This window comes from Sus scrofa, chromosome 6 (genome assembly GCF_000003025.6).
Source record: "Sus scrofa isolate TJ Tabasco breed Duroc chromosome 6, Sscrofa11.1, whole genome shotgun sequence".
NCBI lineage: Eukaryota > Metazoa > Chordata > Mammalia > Artiodactyla > Suidae > Sus > Sus scrofa.
In genome coordinates, this window is record NC_010448.4 from 58718472 (window position 1) to 58743101 (window position 24630).

At 54.8% G+C, this 24630-nt stretch overlaps 1 pseudogene; it reads right to left on the reverse strand.

Annotated features, from left to right (window-relative positions):
- On the reverse strand, window positions 11352–14719 carry LOC100521875 (annotated as a pseudogene).

A 24630-nucleotide genomic window follows, 5' to 3' on the forward strand; every position in this document is an offset into this window, starting at 1 on the left:
ACCTGATGGACTGAGAGTGAAAGAAGGCGAGTTCCCGGTGAGGGTTTCCCGCTCATGAGAGGAGCACGAGGTGATGTCGTGGAGAGAGTGAGATGCGACAGGGAGGGAGACATGGCCCCGAAGCTGTGGGACGTGCCGCAGACACACTCACGCCCACACAGACACGCCTGCACACGTGCCCGAGGCGTGCACACGCGCACACACACACACTTGTGTGTACGAGTGCTCAGCATCCAGGACGCGATGCCTGGAACCGAGTCCCCTCTGAAGCGGGAGGGGAAGGCGTGCTTGTTGCGAAAGAGCAGCGTGGGAGCGACCGGCGCCAATCAGAGCAGGGACCTTCCCACGTACTTGGTCAAATTAAACGAAACCAGAGTCTTCAGCTTTACTGAGATGCAATTGGCAGAAATTGTACGTGTGGAAGAGGTACCAGTGGATTCTTTATTGTTTTCGGTTTAGGGCCGCACATGAGTCATTTGGAGGTTCCCAGGCTAGGGGTGGAATCGGGGTGCAGCTGCCAGCCTGGGCCACAGCCACAACCCCTCTGGATCTGGGACACATGTGTGACCCACAGCACAGCTCACAGCAACGCGGGACCCTTAACCCACTGAGGGAGGCCAGGGATGGAACACGAAGCCTCATAGATGCTCGTCAGGTTGGTTTCCGTTGATCCCTAATGGGAACTTCACCACGTTACACTTTGATTCATTTTTCAGTGTGAAATCGTTACCACAGTCACATAGTTCATGTCTCTGTGTGTGTGTGTGTGTGTGTGTGTGTATGTGAGTGTGAGTGATGTTTTCTGACCCATTCATCTGCCGACAGCAGTCGAGGTGGTTTCCGTGGCTCGGCTCTGGCTGTCGTGAGGGATACAGCAGTGGACAGGGATGTGCAGGTGTCTCTCTGTGACGCTGATGTCACCTGCTGGGGACATAGATCAAGATGGGAAATAGCTGCATGTGGCCGGTCTGTCTCTCTCCTTCTCTTTGACAGATGTTTGCGTTCCCACCAACCATGCCCAAGGCCCTCTTTTCTGCACGTGTTTGTCAGCCTTGCTGCCCTGGGTCTTTTCCCACCAGCTGTTGTAACAGGTGCGAGGGGGTCTCTCCCCGTGTGTGTTTCATGATTTGCCCCGAGAGGAAGGAGGCCCCCATTTAACACCTGTATTTATATATGCATGGCGACTGCAGTTTGAGGTGGGATCTCCCTTCCCAGAGCAGGGATTGAACCTGGGGTCTGCGGGGAGAGCGCCGGGTCCTAAGCCCTAGACCGTCAGGGAACTCCCTCCCTCCCTGTGGTTTTGACCAGGGTTTCCCTGCTGGTCGGTGAGGGGCCACAGCTTTTCAGGGACTGTTTGGCCATTTGGATCTTCTTTTGAGAAACGTCTCTTCGGGTGTTTTGCCCCATGAACATCAGCTTGTTACTGCTTTGCATGCAGTTGTGTGCTCCCCCTGTGTCTGGGGAGGTGACGGCTTGTCAGAGAGACGGTTTGCAGGGATCTTCTTGCTTCTGCTCCTTCACGCTGTTGCCTGTTTCTTTTGTGTGCAGTCCCTTTCATTTGATGGGCTCCTCCTTGTCTCTTCACGTATTTGTTGCTTGTGCTTTTGGGGTCGTAACCGAAAAGCCGTGTCCAAACTTGTGTCAGGAAGCTTTGCCAGGAGCGGGTTGAGGATCTAGCGGTGTCCCCGCAGCTGCTGAAGCGGTTGCTGTGGTGCAGCAGGTTCCATCTCTGGCTGGGGAACGTCCATATGTCACGGGTGTTGCAAAAAAAAAAAAAAAAAAAAGAAAAAAAGAAAAAAAAAAAAAGAAAAGAAGCAGAAGCTTTTCCAGTGTTTTGTTCTTGCACTTTTATGGTGTCAGTCCTGTGTTTAAGTTTGTAAACCTTTTTTTTTTTTTTGGCCAAGCCGAGGGCCTGCAGAAGCTCTGGGGCCAGGGAGCCAGTCCTTCCCCTGCTGCACCACCAGGGCGCTCGCCATGGTTAAGTCCTGAACCCATTCTGAGTGGGTTTTGTGTGTGGCATGCGTCTGGGGCCCGTGCCATCCTGTGTGTGGATGTCTCGTGTCCCCACCATCATTTATTTATGGAAGGGCTGTCCTGCCCCGGTCGTGTGTTCTGGCACCCTGTCAAGGATTAGCTCACGGCTTCTCGAAGACAATTCTTTCGCCTCATCCGTCAGGCAAGTCACAGGTTTCTGATGTGCTTTGGTCCGTTGATGGGGATTTATCCTGAGGCATTGGCAGTGTCCTATTTCCCTGAGTCTTCGTGTTCCTCGTTGCTTTGCTTTGGTGTCTGTGGGTTTGCCCATCAGCCCGTTAGAGATTCTGGAAGCTCTGAAAGATTTTCTGTGGACGTGCCAACTCTGCTTTCCTCCCTCCTGGGGAGAAGATGCCGAGTTGCTTGCCTTGGCCCCTCCCTCAGCCCTGCACCCCATTTCCCTGAGGGATGATGGGGGAGGCTGAGGCACGGGGCAAGCACCCTCTTCCTCCTACAGACGAGGGCCCCTCCCCTCGATCTTGCAGCTCGGCTGTGCCCCTGCTGAGAGTCCTGTCCCTTTTCCGAGTTCTTTGCTGCCCCCACGTGTGCCTGGAGCCCGGTGCTCTCCGTGATCTGAGTGGAGTGGCAGACAGGTCTCAGGCGGCACCTAAAGCCTGGGGGTGTCACCTGCAGCCTCACTCACTGTCCTCAGAGGGAGGGGGAAGCCTGGGCAGAGGGTGGGGGCCTCTCAGTGTGGAGCTGTGCCAGCCCCAGGGAGGGGTGCCAGGGCTAAAGTGAAGCTGCCCTTATTCTCCATTTCAAAGTGGTTTTTCTTGGTTCTTTCCTTTTCTGCAGTGTTGCAACTCATCTGGGCACTGGAGTTTGCAGGAAAGTTAATTGGGCCAAATATTGTTGTTTTATCAGCCTCTCTAACTGAAGGGTCTTTAAAAAGACCCTGTGCTGGCCCAGCTGGGCACACAGTCTTTGAGGTATTCACGCGGGGTTTCCCGAGGGCAGACTCTTCATTGGAGGGAAATAATGCCCCCTGTTCCACTGGAAGTTGTGCAGTGTGTCTCATATTTTTTTTTTCTGTTTTTTTTTTTTTTTTTTTTAATCATTTCTTGGGCCACTCCTGCGGTACATGGAGGTTCCCAGGCTAGGAGTCGAATCTATGCTGTAGCTGCCGGCCTATTCCCGAGCCCCAGCAACGCGGGATCTGAGGCGCGTCTGAGACCCACACCACAGCTCACAGCCATGACAGATCCTTAAACCCTGAGCAATGCCAGGGATCGAACCCGCAACCTCATGGTTCCTAGTCGGATTCGTTAACCACTGAGGCACGATGGGAACTCCTCATTCTGGTTTTTTATTTTTAAATACATTTTTAAAGTTTAAAGTACAGTGTGTCCCATTCCGAACATGGTCTTCGTCCAAGGACAGGCTCTGCTGCGTCTCTCTTGCGCCCTCTGATGGCCACCAGGACGATGGCTCTAAGCTGGGAGAAGAGGGCCTTTCAAGGCCCCTCCAATGCCCAGGCAGGACCTTTTTCCTGAGCTCCAGGTCCTTGTGTACCCCTGCCTCCTCTATATTTCCCCCCTCAGTTCATTGTTCGCCATTAGATATGCTCTTCTCTGCAGGCTCGTGGCGCTGTCTTCTGTCTGACTGAGGAAGCTCCTTTAGGACTAGAGCGCCAGGGGTTCTGCTGTGTTGGGTGGTTCCTCGTGAGTGGAGGTTGATTGGGCCCCTCTCTGCCTCGAGTGGGTGGTTTGTCTTTCTTGGATTGTCAGTGTGGTGGTTTGATTTCTGCATATCAAACCAGCCTTTCGTGCCTGGGATAAGCTCCGCTTGGATGTGGCGTAGTGCTTTGAAAAGACAGTGTAAAATTTGATTTGAAGGTCACGTTTATGCTCTCGGGGGAGACTGGCCTGCAGGTTTTTGTTGTGTGTCTTGCATTGTCTTTGTTTAGTTTTGTCATTAGAGTGTGGCCTCATAAAGTACAAAGCATTTCCTCCTCATCTGGTGTCTGGGAGAGATTGTGCAGAATTGGTGTTATGGTTCTTACCTGTTTTCTGGAATTTAAAGTCAAGGCTCTGAGGCCTGGAGTTCTCTTTGGGGAGAGTTTTATCAAATGATGAATTTAATTTCTTGAATGAGAGCTTGGCAAATGCTTTTAAAAAGTCTGACAAGAAAAGTGTTAGTGAGTCTGGGACAGATGGGTTTACTGTACGTGTTTCTGGTTGTGTAAATTAAGACCTTAATTAAGTGAGAACTGTGTCATTACCCATTAGAGTTTCAGGTATGTCTGTGCTACCCAGCAGTTCCTTGCCATGTCAAACCCAGAAAAACTTGCATTATAAAGAGTAAAATATTTCAAGGGTGTCTATAGTAGCAATATTTATAAGCACAAGAGCTGTAGCGTAGGTCACAGATGCAGCTTGGATCAGGCATTGGTGTGGCTGTGGTGGAGGCTGGCAGCTGAAGCTCTGATCTTAACCTCCCTATGCTGTGGGTTCAGCCCCAAAATGAAAAATAAATAAATACTAAGCAAGAAATTGAAGACATTGAATTTCTTTTACAAAAAAGGGATTGTAGGAGTTCCTGTCATGGCTCAGGGGTTAACGAATCTGACTAGGAACCATGAGGTTTTGGGTTGGATCCCTGGCTTTGCTCAGTGGGTTAAGAATGCGGCGTTGCCGGGAGCTGTGCGGCGTTGCTGGGAGCTGTGGTGTAGGTTGCAGATGGGGCTCGGATCCCGCGTTGCTGTGGCTCTGGTGTAGGCCGTCGGCTACACCTCCAATTAGACCCCTAGTCTGGGAACCTCCATATGCTGTGGGTGTGGCCCTCCAAAAGGCAAAAGACAAAAAATAAAAAAAATAAAAAATAAAATAAAATAAGATAAAAGGGATTGTAGGTTAAAGCAAATTTTGGCATATTCATAAAATATCATAAAGCAGGTCAGCTTCACCACCTGCTGTTGCTTCAAACTTCAGTCTGAGGATGAATGAGTCGGGGTCTAACACTCAGCACCGCGGTTATAGTGAGCAGTGACGTGGAGTTCCCGCTGAGGCCCAGGGGTTTAATGCTCTGGCTTGTCTCTGTGGAGGGGCCTGTTTGAACCATGGCCTGGAGCAGTGGCTTAAACACCAGTTGTTGTGTGTTGCTTTGCTTTTGAGGGCCACACCCACGGCATATGGAGGTTCCCTGGTTAGGGGTCGCATTGGAGCTGTAGCCGCCGGGCTATGCCAGAGCCACAGCAATGCCAGATGCGAGACAGGTCTATGACCTACCCCACAGCTCATGGCAATGCCAGATCCTTAACCCACGGAGCGAGGCCAGGGATCAAACCCACAACCTCATGGTTCCTAGTGGGATGCATTTTCGCTGAGCCACAACAGGAACTCCTAGACACCAGATCTTAAGCCACGGTCTATTGCTGGCCTCTTGTTGCTCCTATATCTTTCTGTTATAAACAAGTGCTGCAGGAGTTCTCACTGTGGCTCTGTGGAAAAGAATCCGACTAGTAGAGTTCTTTTTGTGGCTTGGTGGTTATTGAGTCTGACTAGCATCCGTGAGGATGCAGGTTCGATCCTTGGCTTTGCTCATTGGGTTAAGTATCTGGCATTGTGATGAGCTGTGGTGTAGGTCACAGCCATGGCTTGGATCCTGCATTGGTGTGGCTGTGGGGTAGTCCAGCAGCTACAGGTCCAATTCTGTCCCTAGCCTGGGCACCTCCATATGCCCAAGGTGTGACCCTAAAAAGCAAAAAGTAAAGCAAAGCAAAACAAAACAAACCATCCGACTAGTATCCATGAGGATGCAGGTTCGATCCCTGGCCTCACTTAGTGGGTCAGGGATCCGGCATTCCTGTGCACTATGGTGTAGGTTGCAGATGTGGCTTCAGGTCTGCACTGCCATGGTTGTGGCATAGGCCAGCAGCGGTAGCTCCAGGTCAGCCCCTAGCCTGGGAACTCACATATGCCTCAGGTGAGGCCCTATCCAGTCTCACCGGGCCCCACACACCCTCATGCCAAAGCCACATCCAGGGAGAGAGACGGGTCCAGGGCAGGCAGGTGAGGATGCAGGGCAGGGCCAGGAGCAGTCCTGTTTAATTCCAGTTCCTTTATCTGCCATAATGTATTTGTTTCCCTTAGGTTCACAGCTGGGGTGAAGGGTCCAGGGTGGTTCGAGAGCTGCCTCGTGTCTGCAGAGAGACTTAAGGCAGAAGCCCAGGCTCGGGCTGGTTCCCAGAGGCTCCTGGGGGCACCGGAGGGGGAGGCTTTGCAGGAGAAAGTGGCCCAGCACAGCCCGGGGGCAGGCAGCCTGCAGAGGGCGGTCAGGTGGTGGCCCATCTTCCTGGTGAGTTTCACCTGCTCCCCAGGCAGCAGCTCCACGGGAAGTCAGGGAGGTGGGTGTGTGCATTGGGGAGAACCCAGGGCCTTCAGGTCCAGAGGGCCCAGTCCAGGTCTTCTCCAGCAACTCAGCAGCTTCCATGGCCTCCTGGGTTTTCGCCCCTGCTCCTTAGGTGGCTTCTGCTCGTCCTGGAAGAGGCTGCAGCCCCCTCTGCACCTTTGCATTTTCCGGAGAGCTCGGCACCCTCGTGATTCTGCTCAGCAATTCATGGGAGAATTTTCCACACCCTCCTGAGCTGCGTCGTCACAGTGGACAAAGAAGGCCAGCGAGAGGTAGGTGTGAGATGTGGGCAGGTGCCTGTTGACCAGGCGGTCGATGGTGGCCTCCACCTCGGTGGAATGATTCTGACGCATCTGGGCGCTCCTGGTGGGTCAGCAATACGGAGTGAAGCTCAGAAGATGGTGTGGGCTGGTCCTGGAGGCAGAGGATGGGGGAGCGGTTTGTTCCAAGGCTGGGACTGGGAAACGCTTGGAGGGAGGTCGGAGGCTGGAGGGAGGGCGTCCCTGGGTCTGTTCCGTCCAGACACGGCTGGAGCCGAAGACCCAGCTGAGGGGCCAGTGAGAGCACTGCTTTGCTTCCAGTTCTGACTCTGCTCTTCCTTGACCCTGTGGGCCTTGGGGAGGTCACTTCCCTTCCTGCGACTTGTCAATGCAGCCTTTCTTCCTCCCACCACCCAGGCCGACAGCCAGGGATTATGGAGCAGGTGCTATATCCAGACATGAGCTTCCTTGTGAAGGTGGCCAGGTCCTTCCCTGGACTCATGGAACTCTGATGGTGACAATGGGCAGTGCGTGTGTCGGTGATGGCTCTGGTTTGGTGACTTGTGTAGGCAGAGAAGGAGAGAGGACATCGAGACAGGAACAGGTGAACATCCAGTAGCCTTGTGATGCGTGAGTGTGAGGACCTTTAGCAGAAGGACAGACCCAGACGGACAGAGGTGAGCACAGGTACGGTGAGGGGCTGGCATCCTCGACCAGGGAGAGGGGAGCTGTGCCAAGGGCTGGAGCCATCAGGGCTCCTGCCCCTCATCCCACAGGGTCTGGGGCCCCTGCAAGTGTGCCTGGAGTCTGTCCTTCAGGCCACAGCCTTGAGGAAGGAAGGTATGGAGATGTGGCTGTCGGGAAGGGAGGGCAGCAGGATGTGGGAATACAGAGTGAGACGGCTCCAGCATCAGTCTGACCACGAAGTGATGCCTGGATCAGTACCTGAGTGGTGCGTGTGCATTTCTCAGGAAACCCTTAAATGAATCCTACAACAGGCACATTCCCTGTGGAATGGAGTTCTTTGTTGTCTTCATGGTCCGGGAGGTTTGGGCAGGAGTCTGTGATGTGAAAACCTGGCTCAAGGGTCGGCCCTTGAGAAGAACCTCACGTGATACCTCTGGTTGTGTGTGTCTGGGGAGAGGAGATGACTCCTGGATGAGTTGGGCCTGAGGGGGGCGTCAGCTTGGCTGGTGCTGGAGAGGTCAGCTCATTCTGACCACCAGCCTCGTGGGATGTCAGGTGGGGGCCCTTGGAGTTTCCTGAGGGCAGGTGGAGACCCTGGAAGGATGCTTTGCAGGGGCGGGTCCTGCGGTAGTGGAGGTTGGGGCCATGCGAAGCAAATCCCGCAGCTGGGCATGAGGTCCTGGGGCAGGAACGCCAGGAAGGAGGCTGCTGGGGTCGCACCAGCACATCCTCCTGCGTCTTGCCCTGAGCTCGACTGTGGTGTGGGACCAGGCCAGGGATTGGAAGGGCTCAGGGCCAGGCCTGTGGGCTGGTTTGTTGTCTGTGGGCTGGGAGAGGGCGAAGACTCGAGGGCCCCTGCGGTGTCCCCTTGCTGGTCCAGGGGACAAGTGGGGCCATCGGAGGATGGAGGATCCCGGGGCAGAAGGGGCTCAGGGAGGTGTTGATGCTCCTGTCCTCTGACCCCTGGAGGCCCCCCTCCCTCCTGGGCTGAGTGTGTGGTTGTGTTTCTCCCAAACCCTTGCCCTTTCCGATGTCCTCGTTGCTCTCAGCAGCAGCCCCCCCTCGTCATCCCTCTGCATCCAGACCTAGAGTCATTTCCCGCCCACCGCTTGCCCCCGGCCAGTCACTCTTCCTCTGATGCTGTCGGCTCCGTTTCCATGCTGTGGGCAGAGCACCAAGTGGCGACCAGGAGCTGTGGTTTCTGTGTGTGTGTCTTCATCAGTGTCGGGCTTCTGGGTGGTTGTCCTGTTGTGTTTCCTGTGAATTCCCCGGTGAGCCCACCTGCAGACGTGCTGGAACCTGCTGGCTGCGTTTTCTTGTCCTTTTTCTTTGTGGCAGGCAGAGCTCTTCCCCTGAGACCCAGCTCCTGTACCCATGGGGGGTCACATCCGGCTGTTGGAAACTGTGGGCTCACACTTGGACAGCAGCTCTCTAGACCTCAGGACGCTGCTAGAGGTGGAATGTCTAGGTTATCTGGTCGTTCCGGGTTCCAGCTTTTCAGGACGTGCCCACTGGCTGTGGACAGAGGCTGACGCAGTTCACGTTCCCAGGAGCCATGTGTGTGGGTTCGGATCTCCCCACCTGCTCCTCACCAGTGGTTAATCGTTATTTTCACGTTTTGGTCAGTGTGGTTGGTTTTAGGTGGAATTTCCCTTGGTGTTTGTTGCATTTCTCTAATGGCCAGTGTGCTGAACCCCCTTTTCTGTTCTCGCTGTCCCCTGTGGAAATGTCTATTGAAGCCTCTTGATAATTTTTTAACATACTGGGTCATTTCTTATGATTGAGTTACAGGTGTTCTTTCTCTCTCAGGATCCTCTACTCCGATGAGACAGAGGGTGTGCAGGCATTTTTTGAAATTTTACCTTGTTCTTTAAGCTCTTTATTATTTTTGATGCATGTATACTTTATATTTTGAGGCGATTCCTCTATAATTCCTTACGTGGCCTCTCTAAGAAATGCTGTGAAGTTCACAGTTACAGTGACTTACTTCTGTTTTCTCTAGAAGCCTTTCCGCTCTTCCACTGATCCATTGGAGCTGATTTGTGGGTATGATGAGGGTAAGGCTCCAGCCTTGTTCTTCTGCAGGTGGAGACCCCGATTTCCCCGCTCCGCTGGTTGAAGAGAGTGTCCTTTCCCCACGTGGGAGTCTTGGCAGCTTTGTAAAAGCTCAGCTGATCCTTCGTGTGGGTTTCGTGTTGTCCTTCGGTTTTATTGCAAGCATGCATCCTGATGCCGGCACCATGGTGCTGAGATCCTGCGACTCTGTCATAAAGTTTTACTTGAGGAGGTATGCCGTGTCCAACTCGGTTGTTCTTTGTCAAGATGTTTCGGCTCTTGTGGGTCTTTTGCCGTTACTTTGTCTTAAAGAAATGGCTTTTGTTTTATTTGATTTTTAAAAAAGTTTATCCGAGTATGGTTGAGTATGTCGTGTTAGTTTCAGGTGTACAACGAAGTGAATTGCATCTGTATGTACATATATACACCCTTGCTCAGATTTTTTTTCTTTGGTTTCATTTTTAGAGCCACATTTGAGAAATATGGAAGTTCCCAGGCTGGGGTTGCATCGGAGCTGTTGCGCCAGACGCCTCCACACCCACAGCCACGCCAGATCAGAGCTGTGTCTGTGACCTACAGCACAGCTTCTGGCGATGCCGGGTAGTTAACCCACTGTTCGAGGCCAGGGATCCAACCCACATCCTCATGGAGACGAGTCGGGCCCTTCACTCGCTGTGGGTGCCACCAGAGGCAACTCCTCCGGTTCTTTAGTATACAGTTAATTCCAGATGATTGAGTGGATGGCCCTGTGCCTTTCAGGCTCCCTGATGGTTGTTATTGTCTGTGCATGCAGGTTAGTCCCAAATGCCTGATTCCTCTCCCAACGTTTCGCCTTTGGAAACCTGAAGTTTGATTTCTGTTGTGTCCGTCTGTGTCTGTTTTGTAAATGCATTATTGATACCATGTTAAAACCGAGATTCCCTGTGTCCATGCTGTCTGTCGCATGCTCTCTGTCTTTCTCTGTCTGAGTCACTGACCTCCGTGTGCGCGTCTCGAGGTCCATGTGTGTTGCTGCAAACAGCACTCTTCCATTCGGCTTCCCTCCCTGAGCCTCACCTGTCATATCCACGTACCGCGTCTTCTTATCCCTCCTCTGCCGACGACCATGAGGTTGACTGTTGTAAATGGGGCTGCGCTGGACACGGGGGTGCGTGGATCTTTTCAAATGGTGGTTTTCCCTGGATAGATGCCCAGGAGTGGGATTGCTGGGTCCTGTGGTGGTTCTACATTTAGTTTTCTGAGGAACCCCCATACTGTTCTCCATGGTGGCTGCACCAAGTTACGTTCCCACCAGCGCCGTAGGGGGGTTCCCGTTTCTCCACAGCCTCCTCAGCATTTATTTTTTGTGGACTTGATAAAATTTTTAACTAATTTATACATATATATTTGCTTTTATGGTCGAACCCATGGTACAAGGACCAGGGGTCAAATTGGAGCTTCAGCTGCCTGCCTCCACCACAGGTCACAGGCACGCCAGAACCTTCACCCACTGGGCAAGGCCAGGGATGGATCCTGTGTCCTCATGGATACTCATGAGATTCACTTCCCCTGAGCCCCAACGGGAACTCCCATCACACAACTCTCTTCCCTGCTTCCCACCTCTGCCTTCAGTGCATTTGCACGGGCACCCTGACGGTGGCCAGGAAGAGACAGTCTAAAGACAGACAAAGGCCACGAGGATGGGCTTTTGACAAATGACATATTCTTAGGGTCCATTTATCAGCACGGCACCTGGCTGTCACCTCAAACACCAGGGTGTCCCTGCAAAGTGCAGGTGCTTCTGGAAGAACTGCACTGGGTGACATGTGATGAGGAGGGGAGGGCTGGAGATTCCAGAAAGGGCTTAAGGGAATCGTTTTGGATTCATCCGTTCCAAACAGTACATGAATCTTCTTCACTTGTTCAGTTCTTTCTTTATTTTTATTTATTTATTTGTTTATTTTTCTCTCTCTCTCACTCTTTTTCCCCCCCTCTTGTTCAGTTCTTTAAACCATCTTTTGCTTCTGGCTGCAGAGGTGGAGGTCAGTAGTACACATGAGAGAATGTGGAATTAAATTAAAGGACAAATATCCCCCATGAAATTGGGCCAGAGCATGCAGGTGTGTCAGGTGTGGGGACACACCTGCCATGTGGGCTGTGCCTCATGTCCCAGGTGAGAGAGGACAGGCCGTCAGGGAGAGGCATCTGTGGAGGAGGAGAGCACCTCGGTGTAACAGAGGCAGAGCCCTGCACGGGGACTCCCCAGTCCTCCGCCTGCACCCACACCCCGTCTCTCCCTCCACGGTCTCAGCAGGCAGTTCTCACAACACTGCAGATTCTCTTCCAGAACCTCCTGGGCCCATCAGGTCATTGCCAAGGCTCTGCACTCTGGATGGTGCCCTTTTGCCTCTGTGCTCAGCTCCTGGCCGTGTCTTGGGTTCCTCCATGGCCGTGTTGAGCCTGGAAGAGCAGAATCCCGAGGCCCAGGAGGATCAGGGCAGCCATGGCCATCCGGATGATGTTCCCCACTGTGTAGTCTTGTGGGGAGAGGGTAGGGGTTGCGGACAGAGAGGTCACAGAGATCAGGGCAGATCGCAGTCCCCCCAGAATCCTGGGCACAGCCTCCCCTTTATAGGACATGCACCCCAGAACTCAGCCCCATAACAGGATTTCTCTTCCTCACCACTCCTGGGATCTGAATGGTTTTGTGATGGGTGGATGGTGTCTGCTGGTCCTGAGAATCATGAAGTGGGGCTGTGAGTGTGGAGTTGGGGACACGCAGCCCTTCCCTGGGTTCTGTGTCCCCCTCTGTGGAGTCTGCCCTGTGTCCCCTCTTGTATGACTGTCTCAGACTTTTCTGGGGTCAGGACCCTGTGCTGACTGAGCTCCAACAGGGCAGACTTGGCACCCCTCCCCTGAGACCATGAGCTCCCGTGGGTCACGAGGGTGTGACAGCCCTGCTTCCCATGACACACCCCCACCTGCAGCCGACCCTCCCTTTCCCCTCTGCAAGCCTGACTCTGTGAGCCCATCTTCAGAGCCCATCCTCAGGGCAGGTGAGGGGCGCTGCTTCTCCCAGGCTGAGCACCTACACTCCCTCACCGTGACCCCCTTTCCATCACCCTCCGACCCTTGGTGCCTCTGGAGTCCTGTGGTCCCCCTGCATCTCCTGCCCAAATCCCAGCCCTCCTGAGAGACCAGCCGTGCTGGGGTCTGTGATCTTGGTCCCTAGGCGATCGAGGCCTCTGGTCACTCCGTGTCCTAGTGTTGTTCTCCCCATGTGAGGGGCTGCAAGGCCTGCAGACCAGGGGCTCGAGACGTGGGTCTCTAGCATTTCCCCCTTTGGGTCAGCCCTGAGTCCTCTAGCCTCCCTCTACTCTCCAGGAGCACGGCTGGACCCCAGCAATGAGGATGCAGCTGGTGGGGGGGAAAGGAGTTGCCATCCCTCTGAGAGTGGCTTCCCCTCCTTCTCTGACCTCCTTACTCCCCCCCAAGCCAAGAGCTGCTCTGGGGTCATCAGCACCCTGAACTGACCAGGACCCAGAGGGCCAGGGCTGGGGTTCCTTACCTGAGATCAAGAGCTGCAGGGGGTCACTGGGGTTTGACAGGACATAGGGGGAGGTGCTCTGTGAGGTGTAGCACCTGTAGGTCTCATTGTGGGCTGAGGTCATAGGACTCAAGGTGAAGTTGGCCTGAAGGGGTGCAGTTGTGTCCTGCAGACTCAGGCTCTGGGCAGGAGCCAGCGACCCCTCCTTGAACAGATGGAAGGTGTCCAACACGATCTCAGAGCGACACTGCAGGGTCACGTTCTCTCCTCAGGACACTGAGGTCCCTGGATGGGCTGAGAGGGAGGGTTTCTGGTACATTCCTGGAGGAGAGGAGGGGGGATGTATAGAGAGCTGCCCCTGCCACACACCCTTGACCCTGAGCTGAGGGACACTGTCCTCTCTCTAGGGACCCTGTCTGGGACCCCTTCTCAGGCCCTCTGTGTGGGTCTCTTATCTCCACACTCCCACCCCCTTTCCCTTAGACCACTGCCCCTTCTCAGCCTCTGCTCCAGGCCCCTCTCTCGGGACCCCATCACCACTGTATGCCTCCTGGACAGAGAGTCCGGCCATGGGCAGGATAGGGGCTCCTCACCCGCGATCAGGATGTCCAGGGGGGCACTGGGGGCTGACCACTCATTGGAGAGGTTGTGTGCAGCGTAGCACCTGTACCAGCCCCCTCGGGTGTGGCTCACATGACCCAGGGTGAAGTCGGGGCTGTGCTGGCCGTCAAGGCGGAGGGGAGGTGTGCTTCCCTCGTCCTTGGTCAGAGCGAATCTGCCAAAGCCGGCGTCTGAGCGACACTGGAGGGTCAGTCTGTCTCCGAGGAGCACGAGGGAGCCCGGCTGGGCCGAGAGGGAGGGCTCCCTGTACACACCTGGGGAGGCAGGGGCGGTGGCCCTGAGGGACGTGCCCCCCACATTGTTCCCTGGGGCTGCAGGGAGAGTTCACTTAGGTCACCCCAAAGCCTCCCGCTCATAGTTCCCCTGCGAATCTCATGTGAGTCCCTTCCCTGGTGCCCCCTTAGCCCCAGGACTCCACTGGGCACCAAGCTTAGATCAAGGGTCCAGGAAATAGATGGGTCTGAGTGCCCTCACCTTTGACCTGGAGATGCAGAGGGTCACTGGGCCATGACCACACGTATTGATGGGAGCTGGGGGAATCATAGCATCTGTAGGTGCCCCCGTGGGAGGCGTTCACGGGGCCCACAGGGAAGAGGGTCTGCCTCCCTCCCGAGTTCCCGAATTTCCTCCACCCGCTACGTCAGGGTGCGTCAGCGCCTCCCTCCTTCAGCAGGTGTAGTATGCCTGACCAGAACTGTGAGCTACAGGAGAGGGACACGTTCCCTCCTGATGCCACCATGGGGCTCGGGTGGGCTGAGAGGGAGGGTGCTGTGTACAGTCCTGAGGGGGCAGGAGGGATGGTGTTAAAGGGGGGCCTTCACCCCACTCCCCAGCTGTGTGCTGTGAGGGGACAGGCCCCCTGAGCCCACAGTCTGCTCGCCCTGCCTGTGAGGAGGAGCCCGGGGTGGGAGGGACCCGGGTCCTCCCTCTTACCTGTCACCACGAGGGCCAGGGGGTCACTCCGCCTGGACGAGCTGTTCCTGCTCTGATAAGTAAACTGGTACCGCCCTGCATGGCGGGAGCTCAAGGATTCAAAGTGGAACCGGGCTGTGTTCCTGGAGTCCTGTGTGGCTTCATCCTCCCAGAGTCCAGAGTCCCCCACTTTATACAGACGGTAGACATCAGCCTGTGGGGACCCCTGACACCAGAGGGTCACAGGGCTCCCCTTGGGACAGTGGGTCCCAGGTCAGCCCGGATGGAGGGTTTGGGAAGGACCCCTGGAAAGGAATCAGACCTGGAGTGTCAGGGTGCCCTTCTCCTTCGGCCTGTCTCCCCAGGGCCCTCCCAGCCTGGTCACCATCAGCCCCACCCGCTGTGCCCCCCTCCCCCAGGACAGAAGGCTGGTTGGGTGGAAGCAGGAGGTCTGGGGGACTCACTTGCCTGGACCTGGTCCCATGGGCGCCAGCACAGCCCTGGAAGAGAGTCCCCATGAGGTGAGCCCCACCCCTCACACACAGATGCTCCAGGTCTGGTCTGGCCCCTGGGTGCTGGGGTCAGATCTGGGGCTGAGCCCATCCCCCCATCCCAGAAGTTCTCCCCCGACTGAGGTTCCTGTGTCCCCGGGTCTCTCAGGGCCCAGCCCTGGGGGAGAGGGGCCCAATCCCTCCTTCCCCACAGCTCACCGAGGCAGAGAAGGGCCGTGAGGCTCGGGGTTGTGCTGCCACCTCCCATGGTCCTCAGCCATTGAGGTGACTCGCCCAGTCCTCAGAGGCAGCGGGACAGAGAGATGCAGAGTGTGTGACCGAGGCCCAGGCTCCGAGTTGCTCAGCGGGGGTTCCTCCTCAGCCCGACTCCACTCTCCCTAGAGGATGTGGCCGAGGGCGTGGCCGTCTCTGAGCACCTCTGAGGCCACCTCTGAGCCTCCCTGCATCCCCTCCCAGGGTCTGCCCTCCGGCCTCTAGCTCCTGCCAGATGCACATCCAGAGAGTGCTGTTGTCCCAGACCCAGGGGCGAGAGGCAGCGGCAGGGCCCAGGGCTGCCCCGAGCTGTCTGGTTCTCCCTCTGCCTCTGACATGGGCCGTGGAATCTTCAGCAAGAACTTCCCTTTCCTGTGCTTCTGCAAATGCACGCCTTGTTCCTGCCTTTCATCAGCGCGTCCTTTCGGTCGGTATTTGTTGAGTAAGGAGCACGTTCAGTCAGGACCACTGACACTGGGCTTTCCCTGGACTCGCGGGGCTGAAATGAATGAAGCCAGGCATCACCACTGCTTCCGTGGCAACAATTCGGTGTAGTCTTAGGAGACCATTCCAAGGTGTGAAAAAACAAGAAAGCAAGACCCTGAGCCTCATGACCAGGTGAGTGTCATGAAGCCTGGGTGCGGGTTGGGAGGGCGCCTCCTGGTGGCTGAATGCGTGGGGGCGGGTGCGCTATGGGCGGTCCTGGTGGTGGTGGGGTCACCTGGACCAGACAGGTCTTGAGTTGTTCTCAGGAGGGAGAGCAGTCAGGCCCCGGGTCACGCAGGGTCTTGAGCACCGTGCAAGTATTTTGGATTTTCTCTTTAAAGCCCTGAGAAGGTTTTCGTCAGTAGAGAGTGCGGACAGATTTCTCTTTTAAAAAGACTGCCACTGAGTTCCCTTGTGGTTCAGTGGAAAAGAATCTGACTAGTATCCACAAGGATACGGTTTCGATCCCTGGCATTGCTCAGTGGGTAAGGATCTGGCATGGCTGTGAGCTCTGGTATAGGTTGCAGACACAGCTCAGATCCCTCATTGCTGTGGCTGTGGCTGTGGTGTAGGCCAGTGGTTGCAGCTGCCGTTCGATCAATAGCCTGGGAACCTCCATATGCCATGGGTGCGGCACCAAAAGGCAAAAAAAAAAAAAAAAAAAAAAAGCCTGCCACCGTGGAGGGGATGTAATGCAGGAGGAGGGCTCCAGTGATAATTAACTTCTTAAGAGGCAACCCCCAGCGTCATGCTGGCTCCTGGATGGTGTATTGATCAGTGTTTTAGGTCGTTCCCCGTGGTTTTCTCATATGACACTTCCCAGGAACCTGTGGCTCTAAACATGTTCTTGGTGGAGTGGAAAGCAAAAGGCAGGCTTCCTGGTCCGGCAGACAGGCAAGGCCGTGGTCCGTTCAGACTAGCCGAAGGCGCCGTGTCCGGGGGTGCAGCACACAGGGAGCCCTTGGGAGCGCGTGTGTTCGCGGGGAAGGGTTTCCCTGGGATGGGCTTGGCTGAGGAGGGGGCGCTGTGCTCACAGGGGTGGGTGCGGTCGGGCTCTAGGAAGAGGCCTTTGGAGGTGGGAGAGGAATGAGCCCGAGTGAGCGGGGACCCCCTTTGGAGGACCAGGAAGGAGGTGGATGTGCCGGCATAGACGGGACGTCTCAGGGCTCCCGGGGGTCAGGGACCTTGTGGAGCAGGGCCCAGGGGCCCAGCAGTGTGGATTCGGGGGTTGAGTGTGAGGTGGGGGAGAGGGGGATGCTGCCGGTGCTGCCAGTGTGGGCCTTGGTTTTCTGGAGGAGCCAACGGGGCCGCCAGCAGCGGGAGGAGGATGCCCATAGAGCGGGGCCTGGCGGGAGGAGGGCACAGCCCTGCCTCCTGACCTGGGGTTGTGGGTTTTCTTCCCTCAAGCCCTTCCCTCCACTGAGTTCCTTTTTTTTTTTTTTTTTTCTTTTTGTGGCCACACCCACAGCATATGGAGGTTCCCACGGTAGGGGTTGAGCTGGAGCTGGAGCTGTCAGTCTACACCACAGCCCCAGCAACACAGGATCCAAGCTGTGTCTGCGACCTTCACCACAGCTCATGGCAACACCAGATCCTTAACCCACTGAGTGAGGCCGAGGATGGAAGCTGCATCCTCCTGGATGCTGGTTAGGTTCGTCATCCGCTGAGCCCCAGCGGGAACTCCTTCCCTGACGTCCTTGTTTCTGCAGTTCAGCACCCGCTTTTCTCATCACCCTTCTTCACGACCTCTGAGTCCTTTCTGCCCCCTCCCTGCCCCTTCCTCCCCTGGCACAACCCCCTCCTCATCTCAGACCCGAATGCTGTCTCCAGCACTGGGTAAAAACGCAGGCTGCAGGAAAAGCCGGTATTAACAAAGGAAACCAGATAAGGCTGCTGCGAGAGCCTGGACCGTCCATCTCCCCGCAAAAAGAGAGTGATGTCAGTGAAGACAAAATAGTATCTGAGGAAAGAAAGAGCCGATCATCTTGTAGGTTTGCTCAAAGCCACAAATTTACGTGTCCCAGAAGCTTTGTGAATGAAAACCAGCACAGGCTTTATGAAGTCCGCTCACCCATCACAGTCGTAATGAAACCAGTGGAAACGATGAGAAGCGTCCAGAGACGACGTCATGTTCCATCTGGAGGAGAAGCGGTTCGGACGAGTCGAGCTTCCACCTCCGAAACCAGTGCTGTCAGCAGAGGGGGAGTTCTGGAGAGATGGAACGGGCCGGCTTGGGAGTCTCCTGGCGACATTCTTGGGGCGTGAAGGCAAGACGGGCATCGTTAGAGGGAGGAGTGTGGAGAGACTTGGTGCCCACAGACCTGCTCGAAGGGAAATGGTGAGGGCGAGTCTTCGGGTGGAAAGGAAGCCATTCTCGGGGGCACATGCAGGGTCCCCAGCGAAGGGAGACCCCCAGGTGGGCAGTAGCAGGTAAAGGCAGCGGGTGTGTTCTCCCCTCAGCTCTTTGAATCCCGTGGGGCTTTTGAAAGCAAACATCGCGTGTGGTGGGGAGTTTGGTGCATGCAGACGAAGACGCAGAGCAGCTGCAGCGAGAGGGCGGGGGGTGCAGGGGTCTTAGGAAGATGCGGGTTCTGTGTTTCTCTGAGGCGCTGACAACATTCGGTCTGACATTGGGCGCGTGTATTATACGCCTGGTGCAGCCACTTGCACAGCACAGCAAGAGCTACAGCTGGAACACCAGTGGATACAGTGGATACTAAGAAATACTCCCAAAGCCAGAAGGAGGCAGGAGGGGGACACCCGAAGAGCAAACAAGAGCGGGGACAAGGAGCGGACCGAAGGGCGAGCTTAGAAACAGCCTCGTTGGTCATTCCATGACCTGTAAGCGGTGACAGCACCACTAACTGGTGGACATCGTCAGACTGGGCCAAGAATTAAAGGACCCCATTTAGGAATTTGGAAATTAAAGGGCACCCTTCTGCCTAATGCACAAGGCAAAGAAGACCTCAGGGAAAACTGGAAACTATTTTGAACTGGATGGAAATGAAAGTACAGCCCCCTCGTCTTTGGGGGATGCAGCCAAAGCCGTGTTTAGGGGAACGGAGACCAGCACGTGTTGGTGGAAGGTCCAGTGTCCACACTGGGGCAGAGGCTGGAGAGCAGCCCCTGAACCAGCGGCCCCGTCCCCTGGTTACCAAGGGCCCTGTGTGTGGTGGGGCTCAGGGGATGGTGACACCACAGTCAAAGCCCCAAGGGCTGAAGTTCCCACTGTGGCTCAGTGGTTAACGAATCCAACGAGGAACCATGAGGTTGTGGGTTCCATCCCTGGCCCAGCTCAGTGGGTTAAGGATCCAGTGTTGCCACGAACTGTGGTGTAGGTTGCAGTCGCAGCTCGGATCCTGCGTTGCAGTGGCTCTGGTGTAGGCCGGTGCCTACAGCTCTGATTAGACCCCTAGCCTGGGAACCTCCATGTGCCATGGGAGTGGCCCTAGAAAAGGAAAAAAAAAAAAAAAAAAAAAGACAGGAAAAAAAGCCCCAAGGGCTTTGTGCCCACCCCTGTGGCCCCGTCTCCTTCCTGGAGAGCCTCTTCTGCCCGAGTCCGGGGACGTCTCTCTGTCTAGCCTGTTCTCCTGCCCACGAGTGTAGTATCCTGTTCAGCCCCCAGATGTCTGCGCATTGGAAGCATTTTCTAAATTTATTCATTAAAAAAATTTTTTTGGTCTTTTTGCCATTTCTTGGGCCGCTCCCATGGCCTATGGAGGTTCCCAAGCTAGGGGTCTAATCGGAGCTGTAGCCACCGGCCTAGCCAGAGTCACAGCAACGCAGGATCCGAGGCACATCTGCAACCTACACCACCGCTCACGGCAATGCCAGATCCTTAACCCACTGAGCCAGGCCAAGGATCAAACCCGCAACCTCATGGTTTCTCGTTGGATTCGTTAACCACTGCGCCACGGCGGGAACTCCTTTTAAAATGTTTTCCTATAGGCGACTTACCATGTTCTGTGGCACAGCACAGTGACCCGTTCATACGCATTGGTTCCTTCCTTCACACCCTCCTCCAGCATATTCCGTCACAAGTGCTCAGATTCCGTTCCCCGGACGATCCAGCAGGATCCCACTGCTTACCCACCCGCATGCAGCAGCTGGCATCCAGCAAGGGCTGAATGCCTCTGGTCTCCTTAGCATCTTGCAGAGCCCCGAGCATCACTGCTTCCCCCAAACCTGGCACTGCCCAGCGGTGACCCAGGCCCTGACGCTGTAGTCGACAGCTGAGGGTGTCACTTTGTTGGTGGGGGCGGTATCGTGGGCCTCCTAGCCCTGTCTTTGGGGGACTCACCTTGACCTCCAGACCCGTTCCTGGCGCAGGTTTACCTGTCCCCCATCAGTGGGTTGCAGCCTTGTGACTTGGTGGGGATGGCAGTGCCCAGGTCGTCACGGGAAGCTCCATCCGCACAGACGCCCGATGTCTCTTTCCGTCAGTGTCTATCGGGCACCGGGGGCCTGTCAGGAGCCGTGTTGCGATGGCACCTGGCTTTCCGCTGCAGGTGATGGATGAGATGACCTGAACCTGCAGGGACCGAACCTCCCCTCAGCCCCTGGGCTCCGCGAGAATCGCCAGGCCTCCCAGTGCCCACGGGTTCGTCGGGTCCTGGACGGTAGCCCGAGGCTCCGGCAGAGCCCCGTTTCTAAAACCGTGGGCTCCCCTCAGACCCGCACCGGTCTCAGTCCCTTGAGAAGTCCCTTCTCCTCTCAGGTATGACACCTGCTGCTTCCACAGTCCAAGGATGCGGACCCAGAGCTGTGCCGCTCTCTGTGCTGGGTGTTGCCGGGTGCAGTGGCGTGTGCCTTGCTGGAGGGGCTGTGTCTTGGCGGGTCTCAGAGAACAGGTCCTCTGCCAGGATCTCTGCTTTGGCAGGCTCTGAATCCTTGAGTTTCTTTTTTTCTTAAAAAAAGAGTTGGGGCTCATTGGGTTAAGACCCTGACTAGTATCCATGAGGACGTGGGTTTGATCCCTGGTCTCGCTCAGCGAGCTAAGGATGTGGTGTGGCTGTGGCTGTGGTGTAGGCCGGCAGCTGCAGCTCTGATTGGACCCCTGGCCTGGGAACCTCCATATGCTGCATGTGTGGCCCTATAAAAAAAGGAAAAAAAAAAAAAAAAAAGACCTGCCATCACTCCCAGCACATGGAGTCTGTCTCAGAGCAACTTGAACACCCCCACCCTCTCTTCCTCATGCCCCGTTCACAAGACGCCATCAGCCTGGTGGACCAGTGCTCAGGGTCCCTGGGCTGTGCTGTGACCGAGGGCAGGTGGATTTGTCCCAAGGGTGAATGTGTACTGTCCCCCCTCCCAGGTGAAGAGGAGCAGCTGCTTACTTCCTTGGGGCACAGCCACAGTCACGTGACCAAAGGCTGCCCAGTTCTCTCCTGGGGATGGTATCCATGCGGCACAGCAGCTGTGACAGGGGTGGGTGGGCGCTGGGTGAAGTCATGGCACTCCACCATCCAACACCCCCCTTGCTTGGCCACGCCCATGGCCTGCAGAAGTTCCAGGGCCAGGGATGGCATCCGTGCCACAGCAGTGATCTGAGGCACAGCAGTGATAAAGCCAGACCCTGACCTCGCTGGGCCCCTCGGGAACTGCCAGCCTCAGGTACCCTTGACCCGTTCTGTTTCTCAGGGGCCAGGCTGCTGTCGTAAGCAGGGCTCTGTGGGCCCCCACCACCACCTCTCTTGGGTGTGTGAGGGGGGCCCTGGTCCCTGCTAGTCCACCTGAGTGAGGGCTGGTTTGGCTTCACCGTGCAGGGCCTGTCGGAGTTACCTTGTCAGGGGGAGATTCGCTTTCCTGTCTTTCGAGACTGACTCTGCTTTGGACGCTGATTCCGTGACTTTGTGGGTCAGTGTATCCTTTGAAGGCTTAAAAAAAAGTCTGTGTTACATCTGTGTGTGGGCACATCCTAGGGTTTCTTTGGCCTCTTGAGGAGGGCACGGCTCTGGATGCTTCTTGGTTGTCCCAAGGGCTCAGCCTGAACTTGAAACGCCTGTCGTCACTGTGCAGGCTCTGGGAACTGAAGCCAAACTCTCATTTACTCTGTTTCTTAAAATGATCGTAGAGAAACCAAAGACGCTGGAGTTCCTGTGGCGCAGTGGGTTACGAATTCGACCGTAGGAGTTCCCGCTGGGGCTCAGGGCTTAAGGAACCCGACTTGTCTCCATGAGGACTCGAGTTTGATCCCTGGCCTCGCTCAGTGGGTTAAGGATCCAGCATGGCCATGGGCTGTGGTGTGGGTGGCAGACGTGGCTCGGATCCTGTGTTACTGTGGTGTAAGTGGGTGGCTACAGCTCCGATTTGACCCCTAGCCTGGGAACCTCTGTGTGCTGCAGGTATGGCCCTAAAACGACAAATGACCAAAAAAAAAAAAAGCGAAAATACCAAACCAAACCAACCAACCCCCCCCCCCACCGCACAAAACCAGTGTACACCCTTCAATTAAACAATAACGCTCTTGGAAAACTGTCACTAATAGACTTGCTCAGTCTATCAGCTGCCACAACCCTTCAATTTAAAAAGAAAAAACTTCATTTCTAGGAAGTGCAGTGGTATAGAACACAATAAAAGGCGATATGCCTGTTTCTACCTTATACATGTCACACCAGGAGTGGAGCTCTGCTTGATGGGGGCAAGGTGGGGAGACACGCTTCTGTCTCCTCCTGATCCTCGCCTGCAAGTCTGAGGTGCAGCTGATTTGTATGCATCGAGGAGGCACTCGGGGACATGAGGTAAATATTTTCAAATGAGAGGGAGAGATGCTTAATCTTATTTTTGATTTTCTGTGCGTGCAGCGTGGTAATCGTGAGCCATAGAGTTTTATTCCATCCCTCGGCACTTATCACCTTTGGCAAACTTTATTTAATGGCTTGGTTCTTCCAGTGTCCTGCCGAATAAAAGTGTAAGAGGGAACATTCTTGACTCAGCCTTAACTGCAAAGACAGATTTCACATTATTTACCTTTAAGACATGATCTCTGGTGTTCCTGCTGTGGCACAGTGGAAAGGAATCTGACGAGGAACCATGAGGTTGCAGGTTCGATCCCTGGCCTGGCTCATGGGTTAAGGATCTGGCCTTGCCGTGAACTGTGGCGTAGGTCCCAGACGCGGCTCGGATCCTGTGTCACTGTGGCTGTGCAGTAGGCTGGCCGCTGTAGCTCCGATTCAACCCCTAGCCTGGGAACCTCCATATGCTGCCGTTGTGGCTCCCTCCCCAAAAGAAGCCAAGAAAACCCCAATAGAAAATGATTTCCGAGGAGTGATTTTCTCAGGGTTACTTGTGCTGCTGCTTCCTGGCTTAAGTACTCATTTTCTCCCCAATAAAACTTAAGTCTCAAGAAAAAAAAAAGAAAGAAAGATTTTTGGAGTTCCCTGGTGGCTCAGTGGATTAAGGATCTGGCGTTGTCACTTCTGTGCCTCAGATGACATTCGTGGCCGGGAAATATCCACGTGCTCCAGGCATGACAAAAAGTAATATTTTATTTTAGATTTTTACAGATACTTTGATAAATGATAGTTTATGTTCTTTTATTTCTGTGTTTTTAAATTATAGATTGGTGACATATTTATCAAAAGCTTTTTATCTTTTGGTATATATATATATATTTTTGGCCACACTCATGTCATACCCAGATTCCAGGACCAGGGATTGAACCCATCATCAGAGCCACATCAGTGACAATGCTGGATCCTTCACCTACGAGAGCTACCAGGGAACTCCATCAGTATTTTTTTTCTATTTAATCTTTTTCTTCCTTGGCCACACCCATGGCATATGAAGTCACTGGGCCAGGGACAGACTCCAAGCCACAGCTGTGATGTTGGTAGCAGCTGCGACAACAGCGGACCCTGAAGCCGGCTGCCGTGCTGGTCTGGGGTTGGAACCCATGCTGCTGCAGAGACAATGCCTGGAGGCTTAAGCTGCTGCACCATAGTGGGACTCCCTCTGTCATCTTTCAGTGTTTGACGAGTGTTGGTTGGCTTTGGAGGATGAAACCCAGAACACAAAAGCCGAGCTCCCTGCGCGTTCCCTGTCTTCGAGCTCCCTGGCCAGGTGTTGGTATCTGTTCGGCTTTGCTGTGGCCGAGTCAGATGTGCTGGGGAGAGCAGTCCGGTCCTTCCCTGTTCTCTGGAGCAGCCGGGGTAAGTCCGCTGTGTGTCTGTGCGTGTGTGTGTTTCATAAGGACATGCTTGTTCAGAAGCACGTGAAATCCAGACACACTTCCAGACGCAGAGGCCACTTGGGGGTCAAATTTTAAACCACAGTTTCAACATATTTAACACAGACCACAATTCAGATCTGTTTTTGGCCTTTTTTTTTTTTTTTTTTTTTTTTCCCCTGTTTCAGGGCCACACCCGAGGCCTATGGAAGTTCCCAGGCTAGGGTTCAAACCAGAGCTGCAGCTGGCAGCCTCGACCACAGCCACATCGACACAGGGTCAGAGCCACATCTGCGACCTAGAGCACAGCTCATGGCAACGCCGGATCCTTCACCCACTGAGCGGGGCCAGGGATCCAGCCTGCATCCTCATGGATGCTAGTTGGATTCATTACCACTGAGCCATGACGGGAACTCCAAGGTTTGTTATTTCTGTTTATCTCCATCATTTTAGTAAATTGTATTTTTGAGGATTTTTGTCCCTCAAACCTGTCTGGATTTCATCTGAATTTTCTTGTGGCATAAAATTGTTCACACAGTTCTGTTTATTTGTGTATTTAGTTTTTCTTTTCTGGCCTCCCTGCGGCATGCGGAATTCCGAGGCCAGGGATCAGGTCTGAGTCGTATGCAGTGTCTGCGGCAATGCTGGACCCTTAACACCCGGTGCCAGGCCGGGGATCGAACCTGCATCCTAGTGGTCAGAGATCCTGCTGATCCCGTGAGCCACGGTGGGAACTCCATAAAGTTCTTTACTTAAAACTGTAGGGGA